This window comes from Bos javanicus, chromosome 22 (genome assembly GCF_032452875.1).
Source record: "Bos javanicus breed banteng chromosome 22, ARS-OSU_banteng_1.0, whole genome shotgun sequence".
Taxonomy (NCBI): Eukaryota; Metazoa; Chordata; class Mammalia; order Artiodactyla; family Bovidae; genus Bos; species Bos javanicus.
In genome coordinates this window covers 6,045,380-6,063,784 of record NC_083889.1, presented here as the reverse complement: position 1 = coordinate 6,063,784, position 18,405 = coordinate 6,045,380, and the positions used below count along the sequence as shown (strand labels likewise).

The 18,405-nt window shown below is 42.4% G+C and overlaps 1 long non-coding RNA gene across 1 annotated transcript; it reads right to left on the bottom strand.

The window, feature by feature from the left end:
* Positions 1 to 9,332: 9,332 nt before the first annotated feature.
* Positions 9,333 to 12,333, bottom strand: LOC133235002 (uncharacterized). Its single transcript, XR_009732394.1, has 2 exons — positions 11,511 to 12,333; positions 9,333 to 9,487 (listed from the first exon to the last, which is right to left on the bottom strand). It is a non-coding gene; the product is annotated as an uncharacterized LOC133235002 (long non-coding RNA).
* Between the last annotated feature and the right edge of the window lie 6,072 nt (positions 12,334 to 18,405).

Here is an 18,405-nt window from a genome sequence, read left to right as displayed (position 1 = left end):
GCCTTCTCTCATCTGCCAGCGTCTCCTGGATGCACTCAACTCCCTTTCATTTCACCACTGAGAACCCAGACATGTGTGAGAATGAAATCTTATTCAGGTATACCAACAAATCTGAAGCCTTAACTTTAAAACTAAATTGATTTCTGTTTGAATTCACGTTTTTCTTTCCCTAACTCAAGAGCACTCATTAAGTGTCTACACAGTTACTGTGTCACATAGATAAGGAAAACACTCAAGACTGTTAAGTGCACTTAAAAATTTACTTTCAAAAAGTAAGCAGTTTTGAAAGAAGACATTTAAGTCTCCTTCACTGTACATTATTTAACAAAAATCATGAACTGCTATTAGTAACTTCTATGAGTATACTGAGGGTGTTAATTTAGTTCTTTCCTGTTTCCCCCTATTCATCTTTGTGCGCTTTGAATAAAAGACATTTACTTTATACTCTACATATAATTACGGTTTTGTGCCCTTGCATTAGTAGTAGGAATGCCTTGTTCCACCTCAACTTCAAAAGAAGAGGTTTTATAGTTTTAGAGAAATAAATAAGCATCTTAAAGGCAGAGCACGTCAGCCCAGCTCACACAGTAAACAGTGACCAGGTTTTGTTGAGATTAAGATCTACACAGGATAGAGAGTGAAGTAAGTCAGAAAGAGAAAAAACAAATATCATATGCTAACACATATGAATGAAATCTGGAAAAGTGGTATAGATGATCTGTGCAAAGCAGACATAGAGACACTGACACAGAGAACAAATGTATGAAGACCAAGGGGGAAAGAGGCTGGGAAGAACTGGGAGGTTGAGACTGACATGTATACACTATTGATGCTGTGTATAAAATAGATAACTAATGAGAGCCTACGGATAGCACAGGGCACTCTACTCAAGCTCTGTGGTGACCTCAATGGGGAAGGAATCCAAAACGGAAGGGCATATGTATATGTGTAGCTGATTCACTTTGATAAACAATAGAAACCAACACAACATTGTAAAACAACTACAAGCCAATAAAAGTTAATTAAAAAAAAGACCTACACGGGAATTCAGGACACTCAGAGAAAGTAGCAAGGAATAGCCCTGAGATGTCTCAATAAGTTTAAGAGGTTTTTAACTTTGCAGACCAAGATAAATGTAAGGAACATATTCAATGAATATTTATGCTCCTCTCCACCAGGTACAAGACATTTCCACCAAGTCAATGGCACATTTATTATTCTTGTTTTGTTTGGGTTCAGGTTGAGCTATTTATTTTCCAAACAATAGGCTGTAAGACTGAATTCTGTTCTCTCTTTCTTTCTTCTGTTTTTTAATAACTGTTTCTGGTTCTCCACATTAATTCCCTTTGCCAAATGTATACATGATCTATATTTTAAAAAGTGACTTGCTTTCTGAAAAACACAAAAACACTAATTCAAAAAGATACATGCATCCCAATGTTCATTGCAGCACCATTTACAATAGCCATGATATGGAAGCAACCTAAGTGTCCACCAACAGATGAAGGGATAAGAAATATGTGGTATATATCTACAATGGAATATTAGCCTTAAAAAGAATGAAATTTTGCCATTTGTAGCAACACGGATGGACCTGGAGAGCATTATGCTAAGTGAATGAAGTCAGATAAAGACAAATACTGTATGATATTTTGCACTTGTGTGCAGAATCTAAAAAATACAACACAGTGAATATAATAAAACAGAAGCAGACTCATAGATACAGAGTGCAAATTAGTGGTTACCAGTGGGAAGGGAGGAGAGATAATACAGGGGTGGGGAAATGGGAGGCGCAAACTATTGGGTGTAGCATAAGCCCAAGGATGTATTGCACAACATGGGGAATGTGGCCAATATTTTGTAATAACTATAAATGGAAAGTAACCTTTAAAAATTGTATGCGTGAGTGCTCTCTCTTAAGTCGTGTCCAACTCTGTGCGACCCCTTGGACTGTAGCGCACCAGGCTCCTCTGTCCATGGCACTCTCCAGGCCTCCTCCAGGGGATCTTCCCAACTCAGGGATCAAACCAGCATCTCTTACATCTCCTGGACTGACAGGCAGATTCTTTACCACTAAAGCCACCAAAAAAAATTACTAAAAAATTTAAATGATTTCCTCTGAAGTAATAAAACATGCTGCAAGGAGATCCAACCAATCCATTCTGAAGGAGATCGGCCCTGGGATTTCTTTGGAAGGAACAATGCTGAAGCTGAAACCAGTACTTTGGCCACCTCATGCGAAGAGTTGACTCATTGGAAAAGACTCTGATGCTGGGAGGGATTGGGGGCAGGAGGAGAAGAGGACGACAGAGGATGAGATGGCTGGATGGCATCACCGACTCGCTGGACGTGAGTCTGAATGAACTCCGGGAGTTGGTGATGGACAGGGAGGCATGGCGTGCTGCGATTCATGGGGTCGCAAAGAGTCAGACACGACTGAGCGACTGAACTGAATTGAACTGAGGTCAAGGAAGTAAAACATCTTGGGCACATTTTACCCTAGGCTGAGATGCCACTGTACAGATTTAAGTAGAGGGCAGTGATGAATTCTGGATTGACTCTGAGCACTGTACAACTAAAAAAGAAGTGGAGGTAGGTTTTGTGTTTAAAATATAATAACACATCAGGTACCTTTGTTTCTCTTGTCTTGGTAGTTCCTGTTCAACCTTCCTTAGAAATTTCAAACCGTGTGAGAAAGAGATGTGAAGAGAGAGCAAAGAGGTGAAGAAAGGAAAGAAGTGATGTAGTTATGGAGAGACAGAAGTGAGAGAGGCTTCTCAGGAGCAGGGAGAGTGGGGGAAGGATCTCATATAAATGTTGTTTTCAAATAATTGTAGTAACTAAGAATAAAACCACAGCTAACTCTAGCTGTGATACATCAATTGACTGCAAGTAAGAAATCTGCACGCTGAGGGAAGCAAAGCAGCTCAGCTGTTGACACAGCCCACAAGCCTGTGCAGCAGGGGAAGCTGAGCATCAGATGGGGAACTGCTGTATCCCATTGTCCATAGCTTTCTTTTCCACCTTGGTCGACATTTTGTTATTTTTCCACTACTGCTAATAGGCAGAATCAAAGCTTGTTTTTCACAAATGGGCACAATAAAGAACAGAAACGATATGAAGCTAACAGAAGCAGAAGATATTAAGAAGAGGTGGCAAGAATACACAGAATAACTGTATAAAAATGATCTTCACGACCCAGATAATCACAATGGTGTGATCACTCACCTAGAACCAGACATCCTGGAATGCAAAGTCAAATGGGCCTTAGGAAGCATCACTACGAACAAAGCTAGTGGATGTGATGGAATTCCAGTTGAGCTATTTCAAATCCTAAAAGAAGATGCTGTGAAAGTGCCGCACTCAATATGCCAGCAAATTTGGAAAACTCAACAGTGGCCCCAGGACTGGAAAAGGTCGGTTTTCATTCCAATCCCAATGAAAGGCAATGCCAAACAATGTTCAAACTACCAAATGATTGCACTGATCTCAGACGCTAGCAAAGCTCAAAATTCTTTAAGCCAGGCTTCAACAGTATGTGAACTGTGAACTTCCAGATGTTCAAGCTGGATTTAGAAAAGGTAGAGGAACCAGAGATCAAATTGCCTACATCCATTGGATCATTGAAAAAGCAAGACAGTTCCAGAAAAACATCTACTTCTGTTTTGTTGACTATGCCAAAGCCTTTGACTGTGTGGGTCACAACAAACTCTGGAAAATTCTTCAAGAGATGGGAATAACAGACTACCTGACCTGCCTCTTGAGAAATCTATATGCAGGTCAGGAACAACAGTTAGAACTGGACATGGAACAACAGACTGGTTCCAAACAGGGAAAGGAGTACGTCAAGGCTGTATATTGTCACCCTGCTTATTTAACTTATATGCAGAGTACATCATGAGAAACGCTAGGCTGGAAGAAGCACAAGCTGGAATCAAGATTGCTGGGAGAAATATCAATAACCTGATATGCAGATAACACAACCCTATGGCAGAAAGCGAAGAAGACCTAAAGAGCCTCTTGATGAAAGTGAATGAGGAAAGTGAAAAAGTTGGCTTAAAACTCAACATTCAGAAAACAAAGATCATGGCATCTGGTGCCATCACTTCATGGCAAATAGATGGGGAAACAGTGGTACACTTTAGTTTTTTGGGCTCCAAAATCACTGCAGATGGTGACTGCAGCCGTGAAATTAAAAGACGCTTACTCCTTGGAAGAAAAGCTATGACCAACCTAGACAGCATATTAAAAAGCAGAGACATTACTTTGTCAACAAAGGTCCGTCTAGTCAAGGCTATGGTTTTTCCAGTGGTCATGTATGGATGTGAGAGTTGGACTATAAAGAAAGCTGAGCACCAAAGAATTGATGCTTTTGAACTGTGGTGTTGGAAAAGACTCTTGAGAGTCCCTTGGACTGCAAGGAGACCGAACCATTCCATCCTAAAGGAAATCAGTCCTGAATCTTCATCGGAAGGACTGATGCTGAAGCTGAAACTCCAGTCCTTTGGCCACCCGATGTGAAGAGCTGACTCATTTGAAAAGACCCTGATGCTGGGAAAGATTGAAGGCAGCAGGAGAAGGGGATGACAGAAGATGAGATGGTTGGATGGCATCACCAACTCAACAGACATGAGTTTGAGTAAATTCCGGGATTTGGAGATGGACAGGGAGGCCTGGCATGCTGCAGTCCATGGGTCGCAATGAGTAGGACATGGCTGAGCAACTGAACTGATTAGTGTACTTCTAAATTTATTTGTATGTATTTATTTCAAATTAAAGTATAGTTGACTGACAATGTCATGTTAGTTTCAGTATACAGCCAAGTGTTTCAGTTATACACACATACACAGCTATTCATTTTCAGATTCTTTTCCCTTATAGGTTATTAGAGAATATTGAGTATAGTTACCTGTGTATTTGTATTTATTTTTAAATTTTTTACCTGGAGATTCCAGAACTGTACCAAACGGAGTTCCTATATGCTCTTTACTCAGCTTCCCCTATTGCTAGCATCTTACATAATCATAGTACAATGATTAAAACTGAGAAATAAACTCATTTGTACCATTTTTAAAGATTTCACATATAAGTGATATCATATGATATTTGTTTTTCTCTGACTTACTTCACTAAGTAAGACAATCTCTAGGTACATCCATGTTGCTGCAAATGATATTATTTTTTCTTTTTTATGGCTGAGTGGTATTTTCTTATGGAGAAGGAAATGGCAACCCACACCAGTATTCTTGCAGGAGAATCCTATGGACAGAGGAGCCTGTTGGGCTGCTGTCCATAGGGTCGCACAGAGTTGGACACGACTAAAGCGACTTGGCATGCATGTATGTATTGGAGAAGGAAATGGCAGCCCACCCCAGTCTTGTTGTCTGGAGAATCCCAGGGACCGAGGAGCCTGGTGGGCTGCCATCTGTGGGGTCACACGTGACTGAAGCACCTTAGCAGCAGCAGCAGGATTCTCTTATATATACATTTACCTGCTGTATAGCACAGGGAACTCCTCTCTCAGTACTCTGTAGTGACCTATATGGGAAAAGAATTTTTTGAAAGAACAGATATATGTATACCTACAACTGATTCACTTTGATGTACAGCAGAAATTAACATTTTAAATCAACTGTAGTCCAATAAAAGTTAAAAAAAAAAAAAAGAACAACATTGGTGCTTGATTATTACTGCTGCTGCTAAGGCACTTCAGTTGTGTCCGACTCTTTGCGACCCCATGGACTGCAGCCCACCAGGCTCCTCCATCCATGGGATTTTCCAGGCAAGAGTACTGGAGACTTTGAATTTCACCAGTTTTTCTCTTACTGTTCTTTGTCTGTTTTAGAGTCCTGTGTTGCATTTAGTTGTTGTATTAGTCAGTGTTGTGTACTGAATATGTCTCCTCACTCCAAATCCATATATTGAAAATTGACTATGCCAAAGCCTTTGACTGTGTGGATCACAATAAACTGGAAAATTCTGAAAGAGATGGGAATACCAGACCACCTGATCTGCCTCTTGAGAAATTTGTATGTAGGTCAGGAAGCAACAGTTAGAACTGGACATGGAACAACAGACTGGTTCCAAATAGGAAAAGGAGTACGTCAAGGCTGTATATTGTCACCCTGCTTATTTAACTTATATGCAGGGTACATCATGAGAAACGCTGGACTGGAAGAAACACAAGCTGGAATCAAGATTGTCGGGAGAAATATCAATAACCTCAGATATGCAGATGACACCACCCTTATGGCAGAAAGTGAAGAGGAACTCAAAAGCCTCTTGATGAAAGTGAAAGTGGAGAGTGAAAAAGTTGGCTTAAAGCTCAACATTCAGAAAACGAAGATCATGGCATCTGGTCCCATCACTTCATGGCAAATAGATGGGGAAAGAGTGGAAACAGTGTCAGATTTTATTTTTCTGTGCTCCAAAATCACTGCAGATGGTGACTGCAGCCATGAAATTAAAAGACACTTACTCCTTGGAAGGAAAGTTATGACCAACCTAGACGGCATATTCAAAAGCAGAGACATTACTCCGCCAACAAAGGTTCGTCTAGTCAAGGCTATGGTTTTTCCTGTGGTCATGTATGGATGTGAGAGTTGGACTGTGAAGAAAGCTGAGCACTGAAGAATTGATGCTTTTGAACTGTGGTGTTGGAGAAGACTCTTGAGAGTCACTTGGACTGCGAGGAGATCCAACCAGTCCATTTTGAAGGAGATCAGCCCTGGGATTTCTTTGGAAGGAATGATGCTAAAGCTGAAACTCCAGTACTTTGGCCACCTCATGCGAAGAGTTGACTCAGTGGAAAAGACTCTGATGTTGGGAGGGATTGGGGGCAAGGGGAGAAGGGGATGACAGAGGATGAGATGGCTGGATGGCATCACTGACTCGATGGACCTGAGTCTGAGTGAACTCTGGGAGTTGGTGATGGACAGGGAGGCCTGGCGTGCTGCGATTCATGGGGTCGCAAAGAGTCAGACACGACTGAGCGACTGAACTGAACTGAATCCCCATTATGATGGAATTTGGAGATGGGGCCTTTGGGATGTGCTTAGATCATGGTGGGTAGAGCCCGAGGTAGGATTATGTAAGAAGAGACGAGGGAGTAAGCTTTCCTTCTACATGAGAGAATGTGGTGAGAAGTTAGCCGTCTGCCACATGAGGCTTCTCACTAGAATCCGACCATGATGGCACTGTGATCTGGGACTTCCAGCCCCGACAACTGTGAGAAATAAATTTCTGTTGTTAATAAGTTGCCCAGTTATGGTATTTTGTTATTGCAGCTTGAGCCGATTAAGATAGCTATCTAATGTGGCAGAACAAATTGCCATAAACTCAGCAGCTAAAAACAATACATTAATTATTTCATAGTTTTTGTGGATTATGGTTTCAGGCATAGATTCCTTGGGTTCTCTGCAAAGGGTCTCACAAAGCTGTGATCCAGGTCTCAGCTGGGCTGACGTTTGAAGGCTAGAATGGGAAGAATCTGCTTCCGAGCTCACTCAGGTGTTGGCAGAATTCATTTCCCTGAGACTGTAGGATTGGGGGCCCTGGCTTCTTGCTGGCTGACGGCTACTCTCAGCCTGTGGGTGAGTCTCCCAAATGGCCACTTGCTTCTCCAAAGGTGGCTGGAAGAACTGTCTCGAGCAAGTCTGCCAGCAACATGGAGCCTTATCTAACATGACACCATCACAGGGACGATGACATCCATCGCCACTGCCAGATTCTGTTGTCAGAAACAGTCAAGGTGGAGGGTGGGGTGGTGCCACAGTTACCACCGGGGGGTGGGGACCTCCATGGTGGTCACAGATAAGAGGTGGTCACACCTCTTATCTGTGTCAATTACACAGTCCTTTTGTCCTTCATAACCTTGGCACTTTAGAATACTGAGCCGCTTTTATTGATGTGTGTACTTTTGACCATTGTGGTTTTTTGTTTTTTTTTTACTTTTTATTAAAATTTATTTATTTTAATTGGAGGCTAATTACTTTACAATATTGTAGTGGTTTTTGCCATACATTGACATGAATCAGCCAAGATGGTAAAGATGACCCTATAGGTGAGACCATTGTGTTTTTAACAATTACTGAAATATTTTTCTCAGATAATAGGGGACACATGCATGTCATTTACCCTCCCTGCAAACTTCAGCCTATGAATCATCACGTGTCCCTTGTCTCTGCCCCTGTTTTCATTTCCTGAGAGATGCTGGAGAAGAGACATAGCAAACATAAGAGACCATCTCAAGAAGTCATGGGCAGAGAAAGACAAGTATCGTATGATCTTGCTTTTATGTGGAATCTAAAAAAATGGTACAAATGAACTTATGAGCTTAATTACAAAACAGAAATGAGTCACAGATGTAGAAAACAAATTTATGGCAGGGGGGATAAATTGGAAGATTGGGATCGACACATACACGGTGCTACATGTATATAAACCAGATAACTAAAAAGGACCTACTATATAGCACAGGAAACTCTGTTCAATATTCTGTAATAACCTAATGGGAAAAGAATCTAAAAAAGCAATGTATATGTGTATATGGATAACGATGCACCTAGCTGTACACCTGAAACTAACATGATGTTGTAAATCAACTATAATCCAAAAAAATAAAAATAAATAATGAAAACTTAAAAAAAATAATGGGGAGGGATAAATTAGGAGTTTGGGATTAACATATACACACTACTATATATAAAATAGATAATTAATAAGTATCTACTGTATAGCACAGGGAACTCTACTCAATGTTCCATAATAACCTATAAGGGGAAAGAATCTGAATAAAAAGATAAATATGTAAGTATAAGTGAATCACTTTGTTGTATACCTGAAACTAACACAACATTGTAGATCAACTATATTTCAATTTAAATTAAAAAAGAGGTAACAGATTAGCTATAAAAGGTTGTGAACCTAGAGGAATGATCACATCTTTGATAGAAATCAGAAAATTAAGGGGAAGATTCTGGTTTGGGAAGCATACTGAACATTTATTGCTTGCCCTCTGGAAACCTTGATGAATCTCAGCCAGAGTGATACAGGTGGAGAGAATGGCACCCCAACTCTAGTGGCGGGTGTGGCTGCGAAACCTTTCAGAGCCCTGGGTCTCAGTGATCAGCTTAGGAATTGGCCCATCCTGACCAAAGCCATGTAGATGCTCAGTTGCATCTTCTTAGAGCTTTTGAGGAAGAGGCAGTATCCTGCAGAGTATCCTGCAGAGCTTTACCTCACGGGAGATAAGCCTGGAACTGTGGTAAGCATTCTGCCATGCGTGTTAATTAATATTAGGTTTTGCTCAGAGACAGAAACCTTTACAATAATTTAAATAAGATACAGGTGTATTTTTTCTTATATGAATGCAGTAAGCAATTCAGGGAGGCTGTGTGGTGGCTCCATGGTCAGCAGAACATGGTTTCTCTCTTGCTCTTGTTCTTGACTACACGGATGGTTCCAGACAGATGCTTGAGTTTTCAGGCTGTAGGGAAAAGGGAGATGGTGAAGAGGGATCCTTCAAGGACAACTTTCTGCAAATTGCTCATGACGCTTCTGCCACTTGTGTGCCACTGGCCACACTACCATGCTTAACTGCAACAGAGGCATGGACATGTAGTCTTTACCTCAGGAGGCTGTTCCCAGCCGCAGGTGAGAGGTTTTATGATAAAGGAAGCAAAGGGGAAACGGCTGTGGGTGGACAATGAGCTTTCTCTGCTGCTCCCTGCCAACGGAGAGCCTGACTATAAATAGAGTCTGCTCTGAAGGAGCAGAGTTGAAAGATGAGACTAAATCAATCCTGTCCCAGTGATAGCTTTGAACCTCTGGATCAAGCTGTACCTGAAGCCAAAATACCCCTGCTACTTAAGCCAGTAACTCTCCCTTCTTTCCTTATTCCCTCCCTTCTTCATTCCTTCATTTCTGTTTTTCTTCTTCTTTGTCATTCTCCTTTTTAACTGAAAAAAATCTCGACTGGTACAGAAAGGAGGATTTCCCCCAAACAGCATATAAGATCACCTTTATTTCTTTGTTCTCTCAAGCTCTCCGTTCCTCTCACAATTACTCAGAAAGGCAACTGAATTTTCCCTTGTATCTCCTAAGGGTCAAATTATGCATCTCCATGCTCTATTTCCTTTCAGCCTAAAGGAGAGGGAGCTGCTGATGTTTCTTAGAACTTGCCTTTTTGGGGATTGGATTAAAAATTTAAAAATATGTTGGCTTGTAAATCTCTACTAAAACTCATAAGCTGTAAATCTCAGCTCAACCTATTCTAGGTATTTTTACTTATTTTTAGCAAATGCTCCTTGGAATTCTTTCCCTATTTAGTAAAAACTCCTCTGTCCAATATCTTGGCTGCATACCCACGTCCTCTTCCTCAATTCTGACTTTTATTAACATTAATAGCATTTGTGAGAATTAGAGCTTAATGGATTGCTGTTGATCTGAGAACCCTGCCATAATAGATCTTGTTTTAAAAGATTCCAAACAGTTAGTTGGTCAGCAATCCAGCCTTTTTTTTTTCTTAAAGTAACTTTGCTAGTAGAATGAATTTGCCCAGCCTGTTCCCTTGGCATCTCTTTTTCTGGGTCTTTCCTTTGAAGCAGACAATCCAAAACATTAGGTTTGGAGGGGTTTTTTTCCTTCAGATTCTGAAAGCACGGTTTTCACTTAAATTATTATGCGTCTCTGTCCTTACTTATATCAGTAAAGTGATTAGGAGTGTCTACCAACTGCAATTCTCAGGCTATGAAATCTGGATTTTTGAATTTAAATTATACCACAGCACCATATGGCTGAAGAGAGAGGAGTGCTCAATTTCTTATCTAACTGAGAGTTCCTCTCAAGCAAGGGAAATTGCCGTCACAGTCCAAGTTTTCCCCGGCTCTCCGAGGTTTAGTATTACTGCTGCCTCCCAAAGCGCATGCGCGTAGGATTTTCTGAAGCGGCTCAGAGAAAAGTTGCTACAAAACACAGCGACGAGGAGAGCTCCCTCGAGTCCGCCGTTGCCCGTCTTCTCATTGATGCTGACGAGGCCACGAGGCCAAGTTCCGGAAATGGGAGCACTCTGGGTGTCCTTCACTTACGAGCATTAAAAAATGTATTCAACTTGAGACGTATTCAGAACTTCATTCCTTTCCCCGAGGGCATGGTGAGCAGGGGCTACCGGGCTAATGCAATTATGTGTGGGAGCACCACGGAGACCCCTAAAGCTTCTGAAGTACAAGGTCAAATGCTCCGAAAGTCTAGGTGTGTCGGGGGATGCGGCTGATTTATGATTATGAGGACTCTTCTCTCTGAATCTGTCATGAATTAATGGGACTCGGGAGCTACACATCCTCTTTAGGATTATAAATGGCATCCTGACGTTTTAGACTCGGCCACCTTTCTCTCATGCCCGATATTAGGGGACACTTGACTGCCTACTGAGACGGTGACCTTGTACTTCCTTCCCTCAAGTCAGCGTCAGGACTATTGCAGACAACTCAGGGGTGATCTCTCTTATTTACCTGGCACAGGAACCAAGCCGGGTCCTTGGCATTGGATACCTCCTCCCGTCCTCCGAACCCGTGCTCCCCACGTGCCCTTTGCTCCTGGTGGCCGACCTGGCTGGCTGACATCCCCGTGGCTCCTGCGCTCTGCCTTCTAGCTGGGGTTGTCCATCGGTGAGTGCAGGCAGGGAGGTTAGGGTGTCTGTTTCTCTGGCCTCCTTTCTGTGGCATCAGCAGTGCTTACACACCTACACAGCTCCTGCCACGTGGCCTTCTCCCCTCTGACCTCTGGTAACCTCTCTTACTCCCTGCCCCTCTGGGTTCCCTGCCGTCGCTGGCCCTGAATATTACACCACCCAATGGTGTTTTCCCTTTACCTGCCCACACTTATGTAAATAATATATTTCTTAAACTCTCCACATTTCTGCTTCAATGTGCTCTGGGTTTCTTGCTGGAAGCCTGTGTGTTAAAACAGCATTGTCTTTTTTTTTTTTTTTTTAAACAGCATTGTCTTGATTTGTCTGATCTCCCTTCTGCCTCTTCCACCTGCTCTGACTCAGTCTTTCCTCTTGCTGCTGCTGCTGCTAAGTCGCTTCAGTGGTGTCCGACTCTATGCGACCCCATAGACGGCAGCCCACCAGGCTCCCCTGTCCCTGGGATTCTCCAGGTAAGAACACTGGAGTGGGTTGCCATTTCCTTCTCCAATGTGTGAAAGTGAAAAGTGAAAGTGAAGTCGCTCAGTGGTGTCTGACTCTTAGCGACCCCATGGACTGCAGCCCACCAGGCTCCTCCGTCCATGGGATTTTCCAGGCAAGAGTACTGGAGGGGGGTGCCATTGCCTTCTCTGAGTCTTTCCTCTTAAGTGTCTGTAAAAGGCCACCGTCTATGTTTGCTTGTGCTTATTTGCTTAATGCACTTGCTTCAGCTCATTTTCAGAAGGATGTGATGATATGCATGTTGGTTGGTCATGCCCCCGGGCTGACTTGCCTCTGCCTACTTAAAATGCACTATCTTTAGGTCACCCACACAACCTTTTTAAGAAATCGGGGGGAACCTGCAATCTGGCTTTTCCCTGACATGAAGACAACCTCTAAAGATATATCTTATTGAAGTCAGTCCTTTAAAATAGAATTTAACTGAACTTTTTTGGCATGACTATAACCTCAGAAATATAATATGTACTTGCCTGGTGACACTGAAGTGTCTACTATTTTGGTTAGTACAGATTTCACTTTGATTCTTTTGAGATAATTGTCTTTTTAAGATGGAAATTTCTTTTTTTCTCTCTCTCTTTTTTTAAAAATATTTATTTGTTTGGCTGCATCGGGTCTTGGTTGCAGCACACAGGCTCTTCACTGTGGTGAGGGGCTCTTCATCGTGGTATGGGGGGCTTCTCTCCCTAGTTTTGGCACGCATGCTCCAGGGTGCACAGGTTCAGTAGTTGCCCCATGGGGGCACTCTTAGTTCCCCGACCAGGGGATGTGGGATCTTAGTTCCCTGACCAGGGATGGAACCTGGGTCCCCTGCATTGCAAGGCAGCTTCTTAACCACTGGACCACCAGGGATGTCTCTAAGGTGAAAATTTCCTAGGTGGCCATTGCCCTATTGAAAAAAAATGCCAGCAAGAAAAATGCCAATGTACCACACTTGTGCTAAAAAAAATAATCCAGCTATGAGAACTAATTTTTAGGCTATTCAACATTGGGAAAGGTTATTCAGGACTCAAGTAGATACAGCATAATTTTTAGTACAAGAAAAGTATAGGGTGCCTTCAGATAATGTTAGAATGTCTTGAATCCTTGGTATTCTGATGATGGCTTTGGTCCTGAACTAACTTTTACCCAAATGAGCAAAGGAGATGTGGCAGTTGTCATAAACGGCCCACTCACTTCCCCGTCCCCCCGCCCCTTCCCCTCCCACAGAGGTGGTCTGCCGCTCCCGTGGAGAACCCCTCTACTCGCACACAGTTCCCCCTTGCCTGCATCTCTCTGCCAGTGGCATGTGTGGGGCCTGGTGAGGAGGGTGCCCCGATAGCAACCTTCACCCACACAGGGACAGGAGCTGGAGGATGAATGTCCACATCTCTTTATCCCTTTGGGAGAAGGGACAGTTCTGAGATGTGTGCTATGCAGGCACCAGTGGTTCCCCAGAAGGACTGAAACTCAGTAACAGCAGTAACATCCTTGTGAGCAGACCCTTTATTGGCTTTCCTCCTGTTACTGTCTCACTTCCCACCTCTTTCTGTGCTTCTGTGATTGCCTCCTGAATAAATGGCTTGTACCCAAAATCTTGTCTCAGGCACTGACTTTTGGGAGCATACATTTAGGACAGGATGCTCCAGAAGGACAACGAGAGATGAGACCCACAGAAGAAGAGACCAGGCCATTCCTAGCTTCAAGAGAATTTTGTCTTTTCCATTCTTCTGAATTCTCTCTTATGAACTATTCAGAACACTGGCTGTTTCTAATCAACTCTATTAATCTCTACTATCTACGCATGCAGGGAGGGAAGACTTGATAAATATTTGATAATAATGACAGTTCTGAGATTATGCTATTTATGGTAACCATTACCCTAGTGAAGGGATATAATTATTGCAAAAGAGCAAATCAAGTTCTGCATTTTGTGAAAGGTAAGTGCCATCAGTCCTCTCTGAGTCATCTCTAAAAGCTAAAAAAAACAGCGTCTTCCTCAGATGAGCATTGTTAGGGGGTTGTAAGGTTATGCAATTGTGTTCAAAGCAAACTGAATTTCTTCTCAGGCGACTTGGCAGTTTTTCACATTCCTCCGCTCATGTTGAGGGCCTAAGTGGATTGATTGTAACATCTCTGTGTATTTCCAGAGACAACAAGACTGTCTCACCAAATGTACGCTGAAGGTCTATCTTTGCATGTACAGCTCAGTCTTAGCATTTTAAAAAATATTTATTCTTTTTTTAAATTTAGCTTTGCCAGGTCTCAGTTGTGGCATGCAGGATCTTTAGTTGCAGCATGAGGGATCTAGTTCCTGGGCCAGGGATCCACCCCAGGCCCCCTGCATTGGGAGCTCAGAGTCCTAGGCACTGGACCGCCAGGGAAGTTCCCAGACTTAGCCTTTAAAACTGGCTGCAGACCTTTCTAAACCTTATTGGAAGGAGTCCAAACCAAACATAAATGGTGGAGAATTCAGTGGAGAAAACAATGATGAAACAAAAAGTATGTGCGTTATTTTGCTCTTAGCAACCTTCCAAATTCTGGCCTTTATTCTTTGACTTATCATCTGCCCACTCTTTGGTGAGATGAATAGTTTTCTGCATATTATTTTAGGAATTTTTTTTCACCCATGAATTACTCACTAGCATTCATCATATAGTAGAAGAGTGAAAAGTCACACCCAGGATAATATCAGACAATTTCTTCGTCTAGCTAATATTAATGAAATTGAATAGGCTTGCTCCAAAATTCATTGGGAATCATCATTCACTGTCCTGTGATGCATTTAATCAGATCCAGTTGTGCAAAGATTATGTTACACATCTCCACAGGAGGAAAGTTATGGTAGAAAGACAATCTTCCAGGCTGTACACAATAGGACAAAATATGTGATAAGGGCTCTTGGAAACCCAAGCAGGTTGGCTTCATTTAAAAACGTTAAGCTTCATTTAAAAACATCAGGTTCGAATGTAGCCCATCTTTGCAAAATATGGTAAAGTGCTCTTTCCAATGATCACACATTTCATCCTTCAAAATATATTTTTTGGTACATTCTTTTTCATATTCTTTCCATTGTGGTTTATCCTAGGATATTGAATATAGTTCCCTGTGCTATACAGTAGGGCTTTGTTGTCTGTGCATGCTAAATGTCAGTTTGTGTCTACCAACCCCAAACTCCCAGCCCATCCCTCTCCTTCCCCCAAAATGTATTCTTGATTTATTTGCAAAACCATCATCCTAAGCATATTTAGTTAGGCATCACTTGCAAATAAGCTAATGGGGTAGCGGCACAAAATGCAGAGACAACTACAATTATCTCTTAATTACACACAGCAGGCTCCCAATGTGTGTCACCCTTCCAAGGATACTTAACAAGAAACAAAGAAAGTCAAGCTAACCAGTTAGAGAGCCCACACAGGCTGCCTGATGACAGGTTTCCTCTGAGACGCTGTGGGGCAGGGACGCAGCCACAGCAACTGCCACCAGGAAGAGCTTGCCCAGATCAAGAAAATAACCCGACCGAATCTGATGATTCTATTCACACGGATGGACGTGAGGAACTAGGAGACGATGATGAGATAATCCCATCAGCAAATCAATGGTTTTCCCAGGAGCTCTAGCTCTCTACATATGAATAAGGGAATTTCAGACAACCCACCTCGGGTTGTGTCAGTCAGCGTGGTGTTATATCTTCCTTGAGCAAGAATCAATATCTCCTTGTTACCAGGAGAGCCTATATTCAGGAGGGGAAATGGTCTAAGACCAGAAATATGTCAAACAGTCCATTTCATCTCCAGGGGAGATTGATGAAATGGGGAAAAGCCTATCCATGAATTAGTCAATGAAAGCTTATGGCATGACTATTAGTTGCTGGCACTGTCCACAGTAAGCTTAAGGGACTTCCTTGGTGGTCCAGTGGTTAAGAACCCACCTGCCAATGCAGGGAACTCACATTCAGTCCCTGGCTGGGAACCTTCTAAGATGCCACGTGCTCCGGGGCAACCCGTGCGCTGCGGCTACTGAGCCCGCACTGCAAGGAAGAGCCCACGGCAACTACTGAGACCTGAAGCAGCCCCAAATAAGACAACAACAAAGCACCAAAGGGAGGTTAATCCAAAGCTCACGTGTACTGTCTGCTTTTTCACACATTCTGAAACAAAGCTGCGGTGGGGAGTAGCACCCAGCCTCCGTGGATGTGCACATGTGAGGTGGGTAGACCCACAGGGTGGTAATAATTATTCGCAGTGTCTACACCTCTTGCCAGACAACAAAGGATGCTCATAAGCTTTCTTTGCTTTGATTCGTACCGCAACTCATGAAATGAATTGGAAAACACATTCACCCCTTTCTGCAAATGAGAAAGCCTCTTGCTCCATGATCTAGAAATTTCTAATTGCTCTGGGAAAGGAAGTACCCAATGCACACCCTTTATGACACTGACTGCAGGGGGAGGTTACTGGAGTGGATAAGCAGAGGTTTCTAAAGCTGGGCCTGAGGACAGTCGTCTTACCCTCAGACTCAGCTCCGTTTGGGAAATTTCAATTAGCCACCAATTAGCCCCACTTGAACCCTCCGGTCCTGCTACATCCTCTGTTTTCACAGAACATCCTTGCATCTTGAATTCAGCCAATCACATCACACCTCTCTCTTTGTTCATTCTCTCTTCTACTACCCCAGTGGGCCTAGGCCTGGTTTTATAGCAGAGTCACCTGCTGAGTTTATTATCAATTCAATTCCTTGGGCTCCATCCACTACAGACCGTTGAATCAAAGATTCCTCCTACAGTCCATGACTAGAACTGCTTTTGCTGTTTGGAAATGCTGACTAGACTCTGTGCTCCTCTGGGGCTTTGCTTTGTCTTTTTCATTTTTATGATTCAGTCTGATATTTTTCACTTTCACTGATATTGTCTAGGTAATATTGTAATCAAGAGTTGGAATGTTGGAGGGAGTTCCCTGGTGGTCCAGTGGTTAGGACTCTGAGCTTCCACTGCTGGGTGCTCGGGTTCTATCCCTGGTCAGGGAACTAAAATCCTGCACGCCACATGGTGCAGTCAAAGGAAAAGAAAAATAAAAAAGAATTGGAATATTGGAACAAAGTTAACAGGTCAACCTAAAGGGAGAGTACACTTAGGTCTGCGTTTGATTATCCTTGTGACTTCTCTATGTTTGGCATTTTCAACACAAAACGCTAGAGGAGAAAAGATATGATTAGCTAAATAATTACTGACAAATTTGATGCAATTAACTGAAAACAGTTTTAAAAAACAAGGTGAATTGGGCTTCAATACTAAATTAACTGTATAGCACATGGAACTATACTCAGTACTTTGTGATAACCTGTAAGGATGAAGAATCTAAATATATATATATATATATATATATATATATATATATATATCTGAATCACTTTGCTGTACACTTAAAACTAATGCAACTATACTTCAAGGAAAATACTAAATTAATTAATTAGTTTGTTAATTGAATAAAGGAATGAATGATCTGATCTCTGACCTTTTATTTTTTATTCAGAAGAAAACACTGAAAGTGAGAACTCTCAGATGGCGAATTTGTTACCACAAAGACCTTTGAAAAAATGGAGGCGTTGGAAACTAAAAACTAGTTTTTCTTCTTAGTTGCATCATTGAAACTTGCAACCAATTAATTTCCTCCAAATATGCCCATTCTATAATATCCTCTAATTAGAAACCTGTTTCTGTTTTCATTTTCAGTGAACACACCATTGTCTGTGCAGTAGACAGAAAGCAACGCTGTGGACCAATAAAAGCAGCGAGGTGACAGACCATGAAAGGTGCTGGCTGGTTATGCTGTTCCCTTCTGGTTACCCTCAGAGCCCACCGTCCTTTTCTGCAGAGGCCTTCACTCATGAGATGCCATCCTTTGTATCATGCACCCCCACCATCTAGGCCACATCGGATTGGACTTTTGATGGGGTCCAGGTTCAAAGATGGCCAAAAGTTAGCAATCTTCCAGGTGGCCTGGATCTGTCGTGGTTCATGACTGGCTAGTCTGAGGATGTTAAAGGACGGGACACCTAGTGACGTTCAGCAAGAGGAGGGTAGCATGGAACCAGGGATATAATAAAGAGATGCCTCTAAGTGCAGATGCTGTCACAGGAAGAGAAGGGAGTCAGCTGACAATGGTTGCAGCAGTAGAAGCAAAAGCAGAAAATTATTGATCAAATTCTTGGTCTCAGGGGAC